We start from the raw sequence: 17869 nt of genomic DNA on the forward strand, positions 1-17869 counted from the left end.
GTTGATTCTTTGAATAGTTCTTCTTGTTTCCACTTGGTTGATTTCACCCCTGAGTTTGATTATTTCCTGCCGTCTACTCCTCTTGGGTGAATTTGCTTCCTTTTGTTCTAGAGCTTTTAGGTGTGTTGTCAAGCTACTTGTGTGTGCTCTCTCTAGTTTCTTTTTGGAGGCACTCAGAGCTATGAGTTTCCCTCTTAGAAATGCTTTCATTGTGTCCCATAAGTTTGGGTATGTTGTGTCTTCATTTTCATTAAACTCCAAAAAGTCTTTAATTTCTTTCTTTATTCCTTCCTTGACCAAGGTATTATTGAGAAGAGTGTTATTCAGTTTCCACGTGAATGTTGGCTTTCTATTATTTATGTTGTTATTGAAGATCAGCCTTAGTCCATGGTGATCTGATAGGATGCATAGGACAATTTCAATATTTTTGTATTTGTTGAATCCTGTTTTTTTGGCCAATTATATGTTCAATTTTGGAGAAGGTACCATGAGGTGCTGAGAAGAATGTATATCCTTTTGTTTTAGGATAAAATGTTCTGTAGATATTTGTTAAATCCATTTGTTTTATAACTTCTGTTAATTTCACTGTGTCCCTGTTTAGTTTCTGTTTTCACGTTCTGTCAATTGATGAAATTGGTGTGTTGAAGTCTCCCACTATTATTGTGTGAGGTGCAATGTGTGCTTTGAGCTTTACTAAAGTTTCTTTAATGAATGTGGCTGCCTTTGCATTTGGAGCATAGATATTCAGAATTGAGAGTTCCTCTTGGAGTATTTTACCTTTGATGAGTATGAAGTGTCCCTCCTTCTCTTTTTTGATTACTTTGGGTTGGAAGTCGATTTTATTCGATATTAGAATGGCTACTCCAGCTCGTTTCTTCAGACCATTTGCTTGTAAAATTGTTTTCTAGCCTTTCATTCTGAGGTAGTGTCTGTCTTTTTCCCTGAGATGGATTTCCTGTAATCAGCAAAAGGTTGATTCCTGTTTGTGTAGCCAGTCAGTTAGCCTATGTTTTTTTTTATTGGGAATTGAGTCCATTGATATTAAGAGATATTAAGGAAAAGTAATTGTTGCTTCCTATTATTTTTGTTGTTAGAGTTGTCATTCTCCTCTTGTGGCTGTCTTCTTTTTGGTTTGTTGAAGGATTACTTTCCTGTTTTTTCTAGGGTGTGGTTTCCGTTCTTGTATTGGTTTTTTCTGTTATTATCCTTTGAAAGGCTGGATTCGTGGAAAGGTAATGTGTGAATTTGGTTTTGTTGTGGAATACTTTGGTTTCTCCATCAATGGTAATTGAGAGTTTGGCTGGGTATTGTAGCCTCGGCTGGCATTTGTGTTCTCTTAGTGTCTATATAACATCTGTCCAGGATCTTCTGGCTTTCATAGTCTCTGGTGAAAAGTCTGGTGTAATTCTAACAGGCCTGCCTTTATATGTTACTTGACCTTTTTCCCTTACTGCTTTTAATATTCTATCTTTATTTAGTGCATTTGTTGTTCTGATTATTATGTGTCTGGAGGAATTTCTTTCCTGGTCCAGTCTATTTGGGGTTCTGTAGGCTTCTTGTATGTTCATGGGCATCTCTTTCTTTAAATTTGGGAAGTTTTCTTCTATTATTTTGTTGAAGATATTTGCTGGCCCTTTAAGTTGAAAATCTTCATTCTCATCAACTCCTATTATCCGTAGATTTGGTCTTCTCATTGGGTCCTGAATTTTCTGGATGTTTTGAATTAGGATCTTTTTGCATTTTCCATTTTCTTTGATTATTGTGCTGATGTTCTCTATGGAATCTTCTGCACCTGAGATTCTCTCTTCCATCTCTTGTATTCTGTTGCTGATGCTTGCATCTATGGTTCCAGATTTCTTTCCTAGGTTTTCTATCTCTAGTGTTGCCTCATTTTGGGTTTTCTTTATTGTGTCTACTTCGCTTTTTAGGTCTAGTATGGTTTTGTTCATTTCCATCACCTGTTTGAATGTGTTTTCCTCTTTTTCTTTAAGGACTTCTACCTGTTTGGTTGTGTTTTTGTGTGTTTCTTTAAGGACTTGTAACTCTTATCAGTGTTCTCCTGTATTTTTTTAAGTGAGTTATTAAAATCCTTCTTGATTTCCTCTACCTTCATCATGAGATATGCTTTTAAATCCGGGTCTAGCTTTCAGGGTGTGTTGGGATGCCCAGGACTGGGTGAGGTGGGAGTGCTGCATTTTCATGAAGGTAAGTGGTCTTGGCTTCTGTTAGTAAGATTCTTAAGTTTTCCTCTTGCCATCTGGTAATCTCTGGAGTCAGTTGTTATAGTTGTCTCTGGTTAGAACTTGTTCCTCTTGTGATTCTGTTAGTCTCTAACAGCAGACCTGGAGACTAGCTCTCTCCTGAATTTCAGTTGTCAGAGCACTCTCTGCAGGCAAGCTCTCTTGCTGGGAAGGTGCCCAGATATCTGGGGTTCAAACCTGCCTCCTGGCAGAAGTTGTGTTCCACTCTCCAGAGGTCCTAAGATCCCATGGACAGTGCTCTGGGGACCTTGGGGGTGTCTGCAGACTCTGTGCCCAAGGTGACCCGGTGCTGGGACCAACTGGATGGGTGATAGATCCCTTTTTGTGAGCTCTCCATAGCATCAGTAATAGTGTCAGGCCTTGGGACCTCCCATTAAGCTGGATCCCACTTTGGGCCTGTCGCTGGACCTTCTTTTCCTCAGGCTCCTTTTCCATTTCCATCCCTGTAATTCTGGAGATTCCTCAGAAAATTGGAAATAGATCTACTTGTAGTCCTAGCTATACCAGTCTTGGGAATATACCCAAAAGATGCTCCACCATGCCACGGGGGCACATGTTCCATTATGTTCATAGCAGCCTTATTTGTGATAGCCAGAAGCTGGAAACAACCTAGATGTCTCGTGACAGAAGAATGGATACAGAGAATGTGGTTCATTTACACAATGGAATAGTACTTAGCTATTAAGAACGAGGACATCCTGAGTTTTGGAGGCAAATGGATGGAACTAGATAATATCATCCTGAGTGAGGTAACTCAGACCCAAAAGGACATGCATGGTATGTACTCACTAATAAGTGGATGTTAGCAAAAAAAGGAGAAGAAGAAGGAGGAGGAGGAGGAGGGGAGGGGGAGGGGAGGGGGAGGAGGAGGAGGAGAAGAGGAAGAAGAAGAAGAAGAAGAAGAAGAAGAAGAAGAAGAAGAAGAAGAAGAAGAAGAAGAAGAAGAAGAAGAAGAAGAAGAAGAAGACCCAGGGTACAGTCCACAGAACTCAAAAAGGTCAACAAGCTGAAGGGTCCAAGTGAGGATTCCCCAGTCCCCCTTGTGAGAGAGAAGAAAATAAGTGGGGAGGGAGGGAAGGACCTGGGAGAAAAAGTGGATGGGGTAGGGGTGGGGAGTGGGGGCAGAGGGAAACCTGATCTAGTATTGGGTGAGGGAAAAGGACTGAAGTCTGGAGGGCCAGCAGAAAGAATGTAAACAGGCAACCTCAGGAAATAGGAGATTGGGGGGTGGGGAACCTCCCAGAATGCACCAGAGACCTGGGCGGTAAGAGACTCCCAGGACTCTAAAGGAGGGACCTTAGATGAAATGCCTGACAGTAGGGAGAGGGAACTTAAAGAGACCACCTCCAGCAGGAAGACAGGACATCAAGTGAGGGATGGGGTTTGACATCCCACAGTCACATCTCTGACCATAGTTGTTCCTGTCTGAAAGAAAAAGTACATCATTAAAAATGATTTTCTGAGTTTCATTGTATTCAAGAACAACTTTCCACCATCTTTTTCTAAACTCAGGCATAGAATTACTCTTACACACCCTGTCCATAAACCTTTGCTAAATAAGCAATATTTCGTTAAATGATGACTGATTCCAAGTTTAAGCAAAATACTAAATAAAGAAGCAAAATAAAGTATCTGAATTTTGATTGGCAGAAGTCTTTTCAGGTTAATGTGGAAGAAATGAAATGAAAACAAAGAAAACATCTCCTTAGGTAGTAAATTGTTGCCACCTTATTGCACTTTACTTTGAACATTTGTAGTATACAGTGATAGTGGAGGATGGTAGAGTTAAGTCATGCAGAGTTCCTGCCTAGAAACCCAGTTTTCAGCATACTGGAGCAGGAGAATTGCTTTAAATTCAAGGTTAACCTGAGTTACAACAACTCTGACTATAACATGAGATCCTGTCTTAAAAACAAAAACAAAGCAAAGTAAATAAACAAGAGAAAAATGGAAGTAAATGCAAGCAGAATAGGGTCAGTCTGAAATAAATGATAGGCTCCTGATGCAGTTTTCAAGCATGGTAAAACAATGGGAAAGGGTTACACTGTTTCCAATGGTTTAGTGAGAATAGAACTATTTTGAAAGAATACTGATTATCAGTTTGTATTACTCAAAACTTTGAAATTGAATGGAAAGTTTAATCATGGCAACTGAAACTATAAACTTCCTTTGGAATGTAATATATGAGAGAAAAAAAATTTCTCAGTATAAAGCCACTCTAATACTTCATGAAGATGGACTTTTAATCCTACATGACTTTTTAACCCATAATCTAAATAAACTAATAATTTGTATATGATTCCAAATTTTCTCCTTATTTACAAATAATTCATGTAAATTGATAAGCAAAACAGCTAACCTTATATATTTTCCAAATTTTGATGGTCAACTAATAGGCACATAAAAGAATCTAACTCACCTTAATCATGGAAATGCAAATAAAGGCATATCAGCATGGCACAACTTAGCTGACAGAAAAATACAGTACTGATTATTGTTACTTTAGCCTCACTAGCATCACAAGGTAGCACATAAGACAACAAACTTCGAGCTTACTTATACTCACGAATGATAAGGCAGCAGGCAACTTCCTGCATATCTATCATTACTTCTGATGAAAAGCAGTCAACTTCGAGAGAGAGAGTCCCTCTGAGACAGAGGAGACAGAGAGATATTGGAACGACAGGTAAAGAGCACCTATACTATGAATAGTATAGATTCACATTCATATGTGGAACAATTTCTTGAAGACATTTAGAGCTACTAATATTTCATAGACATAAACAATACTTATGATTTTATAATTTCAATCAGAATGTAGACATCCTGATTATCTTCATTTATTATTTATTATGAACCTATTATCATAAGTCAATTCATGCATATTCTTTGCAAATATAATCTAAATGTGGCACTTGCATGTGAATTTAGTTTTCTCTTCTTACTTTGCATATTTTATGTGTAGCATTGAAATATAAAATAAAGATTATGTGTATATTTTTAATAGATTATTTTATTTTCTAGGATGCATTTTCACGAATATCTTTGGTTCTTGGTCTCAAAAGAACGAGTCCTTTTAAAAGGAGATTTTTTTGATTATAAGCATAATGTGCATGTGTCTAGGGGAGAAATAAACAGGAAATCATTTTCAGACCACCAGATGAGTAAGTTTGCATAGCCAAGGGCAGTGGCATCTGATGTGGTGGCAGGGTTTGCATGCTTGTGCATTAATGTTTCCATAGCAGCTACTCCATCACACAATAGTTCAAAGTAATTCCTAATTGCCAAGAAATGGTAAAAAGAAACACACCCGTCTGATAAAAATCTTTTTTTTTATTTTATTATTTTTTTAATGAGGTACTTTCTTCATTCACATCTCCAGTGCTATCCCAAAAGTCCCCCACACCCTCCCCCCCCCACGCCCCCGCCCACCTACTCCCACTTCCCGGCCCTGGCGTTCCCCTGCACTGAGGCATATAAAGTCTGCACGACCAATGGGCCTCTCTTTCCACTGATGGCCAACTAGGCCATTCTCTGATACATATGCAGCTAGAGACACGAGCTCCGGGGGCTACTGGTTAGTTCATATTGTTGTTCCACCCATAGGGTTGCAGATTCCCTCAGCTCCTTGGGTACTCTCTCTAGCTCCTCCATTGGGGGCCCTGTGATCCATCCAATAGCTGACTGTGAGCATCCACTTCTGTTTGCCAGGCCCCAGCATAGTCTCACAAGAGACAGCTATATTAGGGTCCTTTCAGCAAAATAATGCTAGTGTATGCAATGGTGTCAGCGTTTGGAGGCTGATTATGGGATGGATCCCCGGATATGGCAGTCTCTAGATGGTCCACCCCTTCATCTCAGCTCCAAACTTTGTCTCTGCAACTCCCTCCATGGGCATTCTGCTACCAATTCTAAGAAGGGGCAAAGTGTCCACACCCTGGTCTTTGTTCCTCCTGAGTCTCATGTGCTTTGCAAATTGTATCCTATATCTTGGGTATTCTAAGTTTCTGGGCTAATATCCATTTATCAATGAATATATATCATGTGAGTTCCTTTGTGATTGGGTTACCTCACTGAGGAAGTTGCCCTCCAGGTCCATCCATTTGCCTAGGAATTTCATAAATTCATTCTCTTCAATAGCTGAGTAGTACTCCATTGTGTAAATGTACCACATTTTCTGTATCCATTCCTCTGTTGAGGGGCATCTGGATTCTTTTCAGCTTCTGGCTATTATAAATAAGGCTGCTATGAACATAGTGGAGCGTGTGTCCTTCTTACCGGTTGGAATATCTTCTGGATATATGCCCAGGAGAGGTATTGTGGGATCCTCCGGTAGATAAAAATCTTAAAACCCAGGAAGTGCTTTGGAGTAGCAGTCTTTGAGTCAGGTGGGAGCGCCCTCTAGTTCTCTTTCATGCACCATAAAACAAGAGTAAAATCATTTCGATGCCACTTTACTGGCTCAGTGGATGTCACCAGGCTTTGGAAAAGAGTGACATGATGTGTGTCATTAACACACAGCCTCACAGGTGATCATAACTAGAAAACATGCAGATTATTGTATTTCAGCCCTTCAGTGAAGGAAACAGCACTACATTTGCTCCCAGAGCCTCATTAGGTTACTACTAGGTGACTATGAAAGCCTGTGTCATATGGCTCCATGCCCAGGACTCCCACCTTTAGTCCCCTATGTTACTTTTTGGTGTCACAGGTACTAAGTGCATGAGGCAGCCAACTTCTGATAATATTTTTGTATGTTCACAGTTTCGGAGACTTCAGTCTGTGCTCAGTGAGCCTAGAGCAAGACAACCTTGGCAAAGGCATACCAGAGGAAAGAAACTGCCATCTTAGAAGTAAGGAAGCAAAACACCAAAGGAGGGAGCCAGGAGCAAACTGAGTTCCTCAAAGATCTGACACGTGATGTATTTCCTCTGCCAGGGCCTGCCTCCTAATGGTCCATTCAGTTACGAAGAACACAAATGGACTAAAGTTTTAACACATGCACCTTTGAGAGTATCTCATGTCCAAATCATAAAAACATCCTCTCTGTCTCCATAGCGATCTCCGTCAGTGTGAGGTCAACCACCTGTGACCTCCTGCTACCCCACAGTGGTTCTCTTCACTCCAGTCTTTGGAGGGGAGAGTATTCAGACTTGGCATCTACCCATTGCCATCTCTAACTTCAGGTTGTTCTTTCTCACAGCTAGGTACCTTTCTGGGAATCCCACAAGAGCATATGCTCAAGTCTCCTCACCTCCTGTAGTGTTTCATGTTCACCTCTGTTACAAGCCAAATTTATAATAAAAATTGAACATACTAAAAGTGTATAGGGGTGATGGAAATTGAGATGAGAAAGAAATTGTCTTCTGAAGTAGTTTTTAATCTGATCATTCCTAATGTAAATGATATCATATTAGTCATTAATTTTTTATGTATATGGCTTATCCTGGTTTAGGGATACTTGGGTACACATCAAAGTTAATCCTCTGATTAACTTCTTTTGATAAAGCATTTTTTTCTGTCTTACTGGAAAAAAATGGTGTTTAGAGTTATTAACCTTTCCATGATGATACTAATATATAGAGGCCACATTTTAAATTTAGGCTTTGTTTCTTTGATTTTGTTTTTTTTTACTTGGTTTATTTTTCCATTACTCCATGACACACACTGTCAGGAAAAGAATTTGTTAGGTCTTGTCCATAGTATCATATGCCTTTTGGCAAATGGCATGTGACTCAGAAACCAAACTAAGACTTTGCTCCTATGGTGAATAAACAATGGATTTGGTTTCCAGGAGCAAGTTCCCAACTTGAATGGCTGTGACGGAGCCCAAGGGAAGATGAGAAGCAGGGATAAAATCCAAAATGGTAGGGAGGAATGAGGAGGCCTGATGACAGTCATCCACGCTCAGCTATAGCATCTCAAAGACCACTGTGTTTTCTGTTCACTTTTATGCATCTATCATATAAGATCCAGAAGAGCCTATAAAATCATCCAACTTATGTTAGGGTTTCATCACAGTATAGTAGACTGAAATTATCATAAGTCAAAAATGCATCTAATATTACTAGCCTATTGAAAATCATAACTTAACCCAGACTTACTTAACCTTATTAAGAATACTTTAATAAACTTACAGTGGTTTAAAGTAATGTAATTCAAAGCTATATTATAATAAGGTGAATGTCACATAAAACTTATTGAACATTATACTGAAAATGAAGAATTGCATGGCTTATACTATTTTATAGTGAAAAACTCTTTCATTGGGGATATTCTGTATTCTTATTAGTTTTCACTGGTATATTACTATTAGCACAATATTTAGTGTGTAGAGTGTGTACAGGGATTTACTTTCCAGATGAAGAAAAGATGAATATTGATTACAAGAAAATTAAAAGTGGTCATCTTTGAAAATATAGTTATCAGATTATCATTTAAAATATAGTTATTAGATTATTATTTCCCTCCGTTTCTATTGATATCCCTGTCCATTTTAAATGTGTTTGGTTTATCTGTTGCACTTTAGATGAAAAAGATGAAAGTTGGGGTGGTGAGATACAAATAGATTTATAAAATAAACCTCCTAATTTATTAGCTTATCAGTACATAAAATTATTATCAGAGTTCTATATTGAACCTGTAATACACAAAACTTGGTGTGTAAATATACGTATTTCATGTCAACTTTTCTCATCTGGGCTTATGGTGCTCCCTCCAAGATCAAAAGACCCTCAATATTAGAATCAGTAACAGCCCTCTTTTGAACTGTTGTCTAGAAATATCAAAGAGACTCCTAAAATATACAGCCTCTTGCCCTTGGTTACCAGTCAGAAATGGAAGGTAAGTCCATTTTGCTGAAGAGATCACGCCTTTCAGAAGGAGAACCCAGAGACCGCTGAGCCTTCTTACACACGTTCGCGACCGGCCAGGAAGAACGCAACAAACCAGAATCTTCTGTGGCAAAAGCTTTATTGCTTACATCTTTAGGAGCAAGAGTGCAAGAGAGCAAGAGCTCTATTGCTTACATCTTTAGGAGCCAGAGCGCAAGAGCACAAGAGAGCAAGAGAGAGAATGGCGAAACCCCGTCCCTTTTAAGGAGAATTATCCTCCGCCTAGGACGTGTCACTCCCTGATTGGCTGCAGCCCATCGGCCGAGTTGTCGTCACGGGGAAGGCAGAGCACATGGGGTGGAGAACTACCCTTGGCACATGCGCAGATTATTTGTTTACCACTTAGAACACAGGATGTCAGCGCCATCTTGCAACGGCGAATGTGAGGGTGGCTTCCTACAGAGCCTGGTTGACCTGAGCTGTATCTGCTTCCTAACGACTACCTTTCATAGTACCAGAAGGTGACATTCAGGCTTCCAAAGATTGGAAGCAATCAATAGTCTTACCCAACTAAACCACCCATAAACCACAACAGTAACCAGCACAGCACAATAGCTCTACGGGTGCAGTAGTGACTTGCATTCCCTGCTAGTAACCAACAGATCTCTAATTAGCTTTACAATCTGCTCAACAAGAGGAAAACCATGCTTGGTATTGGAGATGTAGCTAACTATTCAATGTTAGTGAAGTCATGGTTCCTGGAGAAGAGCTTACATCTCCTTCCACAGGGACAAGGCCCCGGGGAGCTAACTGGAAATAGAATGAGCTATCAAAATCTTAAAGCCCACCGAAAATGACACATTCCTACAATAAGGTCACACCTGCTAAATCTTCCCAAATTGTTCCAAATATATGAACCTATAGTGACCATTTTCATTCAAATCACCACATTTGGGATCATAAATATAAGGGAACATTTCTAGATTGCTAGCACCATATTTCTAATGTTAATATTTAATTCTTATCTAGATTTAGGTAGACAGATAGGCAGATGATTGATTAGATAAATAATAGCTAGGTAGATGATGATAGATAGATAGATAGATAGATAGATAGATAGATAGATAGATAGATAGATAGACAGATAGACAGATAGACAGATAGACAGATGATAGATACTTGATGGATGGATAATGATGGAAGACAGATTCTTCTAGCAACAAACCGTTTTCCCTGCTTGATACTTTAAAAGGCAGTACCAAATGGCCATCACTCTGTGCTAGTGTTCACATGCTAGTATTATGCACCTGGAAGGAATCAATAAAAAGTCTCTCAGTTATTTAAATTCCTTGCTTATATACATCACCACTCAAATTTCTACACATTCATCTTTTTCAGGAAGATCTCATATTAGTGTTTGCTTTATAAAAGCTTCAACTATAGAAAAGGAGTGGTTTTGAAACTATCAATCTATCAGTTTTGCAATTGGCAGCTCTGAGACCCAGATGACATTAGTCTAACCCACCTGTTTGACAGTAAAGTCTCTCAAGATCAGTTCTCAATCCATATTTTTAGTTAACAAACTCACACAAATAATAACATTAATTTCTTCTCCCTTGTTAGCTTTTATGTTTCTCTAAAATACACAGTGAGAACACCAAACCTGGTGCGAAAGAAATAGCTCAGCAATTACAAGCATTCACTACTCTTGGAGAAGACTCAATTTTTTTTCCAGGATTCGTGTTGGACAGCTCATGAATGCTTATAACTTCCACTCCATCAAATTTGACACCTTTGGCATCTGCAGGCACACACACACAAACACACACAAGCACACACAATTAAATGATATTTTCTATAAAACTTACAAGAATTACACTATATCTAAATTAATCTAATCCCATCTTAATGGAGTATAATCACTGAGCAAAAAAAAAAAATCACAATTTTGTCCATCTCTAAAGACAGAAATGGCATTTCAAAAGAACATGGCACATCTTAGAAAACCGCACGCCTTTAATCCCAGCACTCATGGAGTCTAACCACCTGAACACAGTTTCCTTATGTGTAGTTTTGTGACTAAGCAAACTATTTATTCTTGATTCTTAGTTTCACTGTCTTAAAACCACGCTAATGTCACCACCAAGGGTTATTGTGGAATTAAATTTTATACTGTAAGTAAAGTGCTTCAATCCATTCACTGACAATATCTTCTTCATAGATAGGAAGTAAGTGGCAGCTCTGAGCATTGTTTTGCGAACACAGCACATCTGAGTCTGAGCTACACCCCAGTGAGTGGCTGCTCAAGGACACTAGCATTTCTCTTTCCTCTAACATATTTTCTCTTTCCTTTCTTTTTTTTTCTTTTGGTTTTTCGAGACAGGGTTTCTCTGTGTAGCTCTGGCTGTCCTGGAGCTCACTCTGTAGACCAGGCTGTCCTTGAACTCAGAAATCTGCCTGCCTCTGCCTCCAGAGTGCTGGGATTAAAGGTGTGCACCACCACTGCCCACCCAGCAACATATTTTCTAAATTAATATTTGCTAGTTTACGTAATAGTGTAGAGTTTAGCTGAGTAAATATATTTACATTTCTAAGATAATATTTCTCATATTGTTATTATTACAAATCTTACTAAAACTGTATATGGTCATATTGAATATAGGACTTACTTGAATGTGAAATTTGAAATGTATGTTAGCTATTTTCACTATTTGAATCAAAATACCTTTCTCTTTTTGAACAAAAAATATGTTTCTATCTGACACAAAGTAGTTTGAAATACTAATAACTATAAGTCACACATTGTCCCCAAAAAAGTACTATTGAATTACCACATTTGTTTTTAGGAGTCTATGTTAAATTAGCTGAATAATACAGAAAACTCTTCACTCCCTAATTCTTATCAAATTCTCTGTGGATTTGTGGGTTAATACATAAAAGAGATTTAATTAAATTGCAAACGAGCACAAGTCTCCAAATTTTTATTGCACAAGCAGCTATTCAGCTACGTGGCAATCTTCAGGCCCACTGATTGACAAGTCCTTGTAAGAAAGGGTCTGAAACCCTTGGCTACTGAGAGCCACAGACAACAGCGGTGATAAAGTTTGGAATAAGAGTGAGGTCCTGGAAGTGGACTCACTCTGAAATATGGTTCAGTGAATTTCATTTGCCTGTTGGTTTCCAGAATGTCCTTACTGTGGTTATTTTTAGATTCTCATACAAAAGGTCTGTTTGTGTATGTGATGTGTGTACAAAGAACAAATAATTAGACAAAATATTTTAAATGAAACATAAAAAAACCTACAGCTCATCCAAATAGCCTCTCTTTGTTTTCTCATTTGCTTATATGTATTTTGTTATAACATTGAAATTTTATGCACATTAAAGTGTTTTTACCCTTATAATACAACTGTTCACATGGTAGAATTTGATGAACACTAGGCAGGCTATCCCTTGTTTACAGCGTATAGCATGGTCCAGTGCAGTTATTACAACTGATGTAATTATTCCTGTTTCCTATGTAGAAGAAGTTTATTCTTTTAAGCACACTGATATTTCTGACACCTTGGAGATTATTTAGCTCTCTCCCATAAGAGTGACAGGAAAATAGAGCTACTTATTCATACATTGCTACAGTCCTGAGCTGAGAAAAAAACATTTGAGAAATAAATAAGACTGGTCCGCCGGCTATGAGATCAACCAAGATTGCCTCTGCCCTTGTCATCAGGCTGGGTTCAGCCCAATGTGCTTTCCTGAAACTCGAAAGAAATAGGTATTCATTTTCACTTCCAAAGTAGAAACAAAATACTGTCATTGTTTGAGGAAACTAACAAAAAATGCTTTGCAATCTGTCCTTACCTTGCTCCATCTCTGGAAATCTACTCATTCCAGCCTGACCTAATGGAGACATAATTCACTTCATAACATTTCTACTTATCCAAGCAATGTGCCAAAGAATCATTGTGTTTTAACCATTGAGAAACCAATATTATTATATTATTTAACCTATATTATTTTCACAATCTACTATTCTGAGAAAGTGCTCCAAAACATAGTTGGTTCACTGTGGTTAGCAGTGAAGTAGTACTAAGGGAATGAGGTAACAGCTTTAATAGCCATGAGGATTCTCTTGCACAGTTGCTGTGGCTGTATGTATCCTGGGCTTTCTCAAACAAAAATGCCCCAGGCTCTGCTGTATCTCCCAAATAAGGAGAGCTACTCTACCTAGATTCCAGTGATATTAGCATGGGTATGACCCAGCACGGTCATGAGAGTCTCAGTGACATAAACACACTTGGAAAGCCAGGAAAAGCTTCCCAGAGTTAAGGGCATGCCTGCTGCTATTAGAAAGATATTTTCCAAGTCAGCTTTTCATGGAAGCTGGAGTCTATCGACTGTCATGAATCCACAGCTCTGTGACCTCCCCTTCTTTAGAGAAGAGCAGTTGCCTCAGTGGCACAGGCCATTCAGTAACCACCCTGTGTTGCTTGCTCAAAGTCAGAAGGTTGTGATACTTTGATTTTCTTTGAAGATTGTTGTTTCTTTTTAGTTTTTAGTTTTGTTTTGCCTTCTTGGTATTAATTTCATTACATTCACTAGTAAAAAGATGAGTGTCTCTATGTCTGAAATCAGGCCTGAGGGCACTTTCCAGGAGGAGCAAAAAGGACAGCTACTGTACTAGGGGAAAGTGATGCTGAGATGGACTGAGAATAACCAAGTGATGCCTTCCTCACGCCTCTGATCTCCTTCTGATGTCACTTGGATAGATTACTCATCTCTAAGAAGCAGTGTCACACAGGAGCAGAGACACACTCTCTTCCTCAGAGTTCTGCATCTTTAAGTCCAATGTGGCTATGATATGATATAACAATATCTTGAATTATATTTAAAAATAGTTAATGTATTACAAAAATAGTTCATGTATATACCTAGATTAAACTGTAGACTTCTACTCTGGAGAAACAATGGTACCAACTCAATATTGCATTTCCTTTTTTTTTTTTTTTTTTGAATAAGCAAGGCTATGAATTAAATTAAGGGCAACCTCAAAAAATTACAAACCATAGTAACCATAATTATCATTGGGTATTTCATGTCAGGTGATCCAGATACTGCCCAATATTTCTGTAGATATATGTGCCCACACACATACTCATGAATAGAATCAAGCATGTTCATATTCTGTTTAGCTCATTGGTATGAACTTTGATGCAGTCTTATTTTGAATTTGAAGAAATAAAAATTGTTAGATTACTAGTTTTTTAACTTCCCCATAGCTTTAGATGAAAATGAAAAAGGCTGTATATTAAAACAAAAGATCAACCAAGCTAGGAGTGTGTTAATATAGCCAACTGACACAACTCTACCATTCTGTATAGTCACATTTCTCTAAAATGCAGTAAAAATGCTTCCAAGAGAGAAAGAGAAAACAGAAAGGACAGGGATGGAGGGAAGGAGATGGAAGGACGGAGGGAGAGAGGAAGGGAGGGAGAGAGGAAGGGAGGGAGAGAGGAAGGGAGGGAGAGAGGAAGGGAGGGATCCACATCCAGAATGCAAAAATTTCTGAGTATTGTGCAGCTGGATCTAATTGAACAGCTGGATATGGAAGGTTTTTAGCTCAGAGATAACATGAAAATATTTGTTTCTTACCTGAACTAGGCCAGTAACCTTCAGAAAATATCAGTCATTATGACTCAAACCACATATGTCTCTCAGTAACAAAAAAAGTGGCATTTCTGAATATGTGCTGCTCATTTCTAAAATCTGGCAATCTCTGGACATTTAAATGGCATCTTCTTTCTTAAAGGAAAACCACACAAAATACTTATGACTTGCATTCATGTGGAAACTCTCAGACTGAAATCCAACCTGTTACAGGAATCAGACTCAAAGCACCTGAGTGTTCAAAATCTAGTCCGATGATGTAATTAGGTGTGAAAACATCCACATGAGAGGGTTCAGTTCCAAACCCCTCCAGAAAGACAGGCACTTTTAGACTCTTCTTTTAGACCATCACAGAAGCACTGACTTCTCAAGTGTTGAACCATCCTGCTTGTCCTAATCCTCTCAGCATCCTCAGATGCTTGAGAAGTCCATGGCTATTCTGAAGAACCTACTATACTCCACTACCAGGCTGAGCCAGTTAAACACAGTATTGCATCATGGACCTCTAAAGAGCCTTCAAGATTTCAAATGCTGTGCTGAGTAGGAGTTTACCCAGAGTTGTTCTAAGTTGCAGAAAGTACTGAGGTATCTAGGGCCAGAATATAAGGTTAGTTCTGTGTCAACTTCCGTGACTCTACATAGGTCCACTATTTTATTCTGGGAGTCCCGGGGATACTTGGAACTTACTTCAATGGAAGAGTTATTTACCTGCAATCTGATTCAGGCAGGAAGATCTAAGGTCAAGGCCAGCAAAGGGTATATAGATAAATATCTTCACCATAGATGCCTAAAAGAAGGTCAGAAATAAAGAGCATCTCCAGTGGCAAAAGAAATAATAATATCGCCGGGCAGTGGTGGTGCACACCTTTAATCCCAGCAGTTGGGAGGCAGAGGCAGGAGGATTTCTGAGTTCAAGGCTAGCCTGGTCTACAGAGTGAGTTCCAGGACAGTCAGGGATACACAGAGAAACCCTGTCTCGAAAGAAAAAAAAAAAGAAATAATAATATTGATTGGTCTGAGTCTGAAGATCTGAAAATTATAATGAGGAGAAGGCTAGTGATACATAATCTAGTTCAAGCACCAAATGCCTATAACTGGGAGTATAGATGTGAAAAGATGTGAAAAGATGTCTGTGATATGGTAGCTCAAGATGAACGAGCAAATCCCACTATCTGCCATGATTTTGTTCTGTTCAGCACAACCCCCCAAGTGTTGAATTTTACATCTAAAATGGTACTCATAATATATTTTGGTTGATCTACTCATGAAAATGCTAATCTTCTCCAACACTGTATCAGAAATATTAAACATGTTTACACCCAATTTGGGTTTCTTTGACCTCAGTCCCATTGACACATAAAACTTGCCATAATGCGCTTAAACATACCAAACATTATAACAGAAATCCAATCTAGGAAATTATGAGAAATATAATTAAAGAATGCTACATGGCTTTTAGAAAGTAATTTTGAAATGAGGATGGAATGGACATGGACTTGTGAATAAAAAATTCTATGTGTAAAATTTTAAAAACATTTATTTTATTATTAACTCCATTCATTTACATCTTAAATAATATCCCCCTTCCTGGTTACCCCTCTACAAACACCTCTGCCACACCTGCCCTCTCCCCCCTCTCATTTGCTCACTCACCCACTCATTCCTTCCCTACCACTCCAGCATCCCCCTACTCTGGAGCATCAAACCTTCACAGGACCAAGGTCCTCCCTTCCCACTGATGTCAGACAAGGCCATCCTCTGCTACATATGTATCTGGGGACATGGATTCTTTCCTGTACACTCCTTGGTTGGTGGTCTAATCCCTGGGAGCACAGGATGGTCTGCCCAGCTGACATTGTTCCTCCTGTGAGGTTGCAATCCCTCTCCACTCCTACGGTCCTTCTGCCAGCTCCACTACTGGGGTTCACCAGCTCAGTCTGATGGTTGGCTCTGAGCATCCAGATCTGCATTGGTCAGATACTGGCAGAAACTCCCAAGGAACAGCCACACAAGGTTCCTGTCAGCAATCTCCTCTTGGCAAAAGTAACAGTGTCTGGGTTTGATGTCTGCAGACAGGATGGATCCTCGGGTGGGGCAGTCCCTGGATGTCCCTTCTTTCAGTCTCTGATCCATTTTTTGTCCCTGTCTTCCCTTTGGCCAAGAACATTTCAGGGTTAAAAGCTTTGAGATAGAAAATGTTAAAGTTAAAAGAACTACTTCTATCACAGTTTTTGAACATAAAGATTGAAATGTTTAATTTAAGAGATTACCTCATCCAAGGAACCATCACAGGTGTCCACTAAGTTCTAAAGTTGTCTCTCAGCATCTACTGAGATAATTTTGCTTTCTTCTTTAAGTTTGTATGTATGGAGGATTAGGTTGATGGATTTTCACATATTATACCACCCCTACATCCTTGGGATGAAGCCAACTTTGATTATGGTTGATAATGTCTTTGATGTGTTCTTGGATTCAGTTTGTGAATATTCTAATGAGTATTTTTGCATCAATGCTCATAAGTGACATTTGTCTGAAATTCTTTTGCTTTGTTGAGTCTTTGTGTGGGCTAGGTATCAGGGTGATTGTGGCTAGGTATCAGGGTGATTCATAGAATAAGTTTTGTAGAGTTCCTTCTGTTTCTATTACGTGGAATAGTTAGAGGAGTATTGGAATTAACTCTTCTTTGAAAGTCTGACAGAGTTATTCACTAAAACCAACTGGCTCAAGGCTTTGTTTAGTTGGGATATTTTTAATGACTACTTCTCTTTCCTTAGGGGATATAGGATTATTCAAATGGTTTACCTGACATTTAGCTTTGGTAATTGGTATTTGTCTAGAAAAATCATCTATTTCATTCAGATTTTCCAGTTTTGTAGAATATAGGCTTTTGAAGAAAGACCAATGATTCTTTGAATTTCCTTAGTGTCCATTGTTATATCTCCTTTTTTCATTTATGAATTTGTTAATTTGGGTACTGTCTCTTTGCCTTTTATATAGTTTGGCTATAGTTTATATAGTTTGTCTATCTCATTGATTTTCTCAAAAACCAGCTCTTGGTTTTGTTGATTCTTTGTATTATTCTCTTTGTTTCTAATTGATTGATTTCAGGCC

The sequence above is a fragment of the Mus musculus genome, chromosome 5 (assembly GCF_000001635.26).
Source record: "Mus musculus strain C57BL/6J chromosome 5, GRCm38.p6 C57BL/6J".
Lineage (NCBI taxonomy): Eukaryota > Metazoa > Chordata > Mammalia > Rodentia > Muridae > Mus > Mus musculus.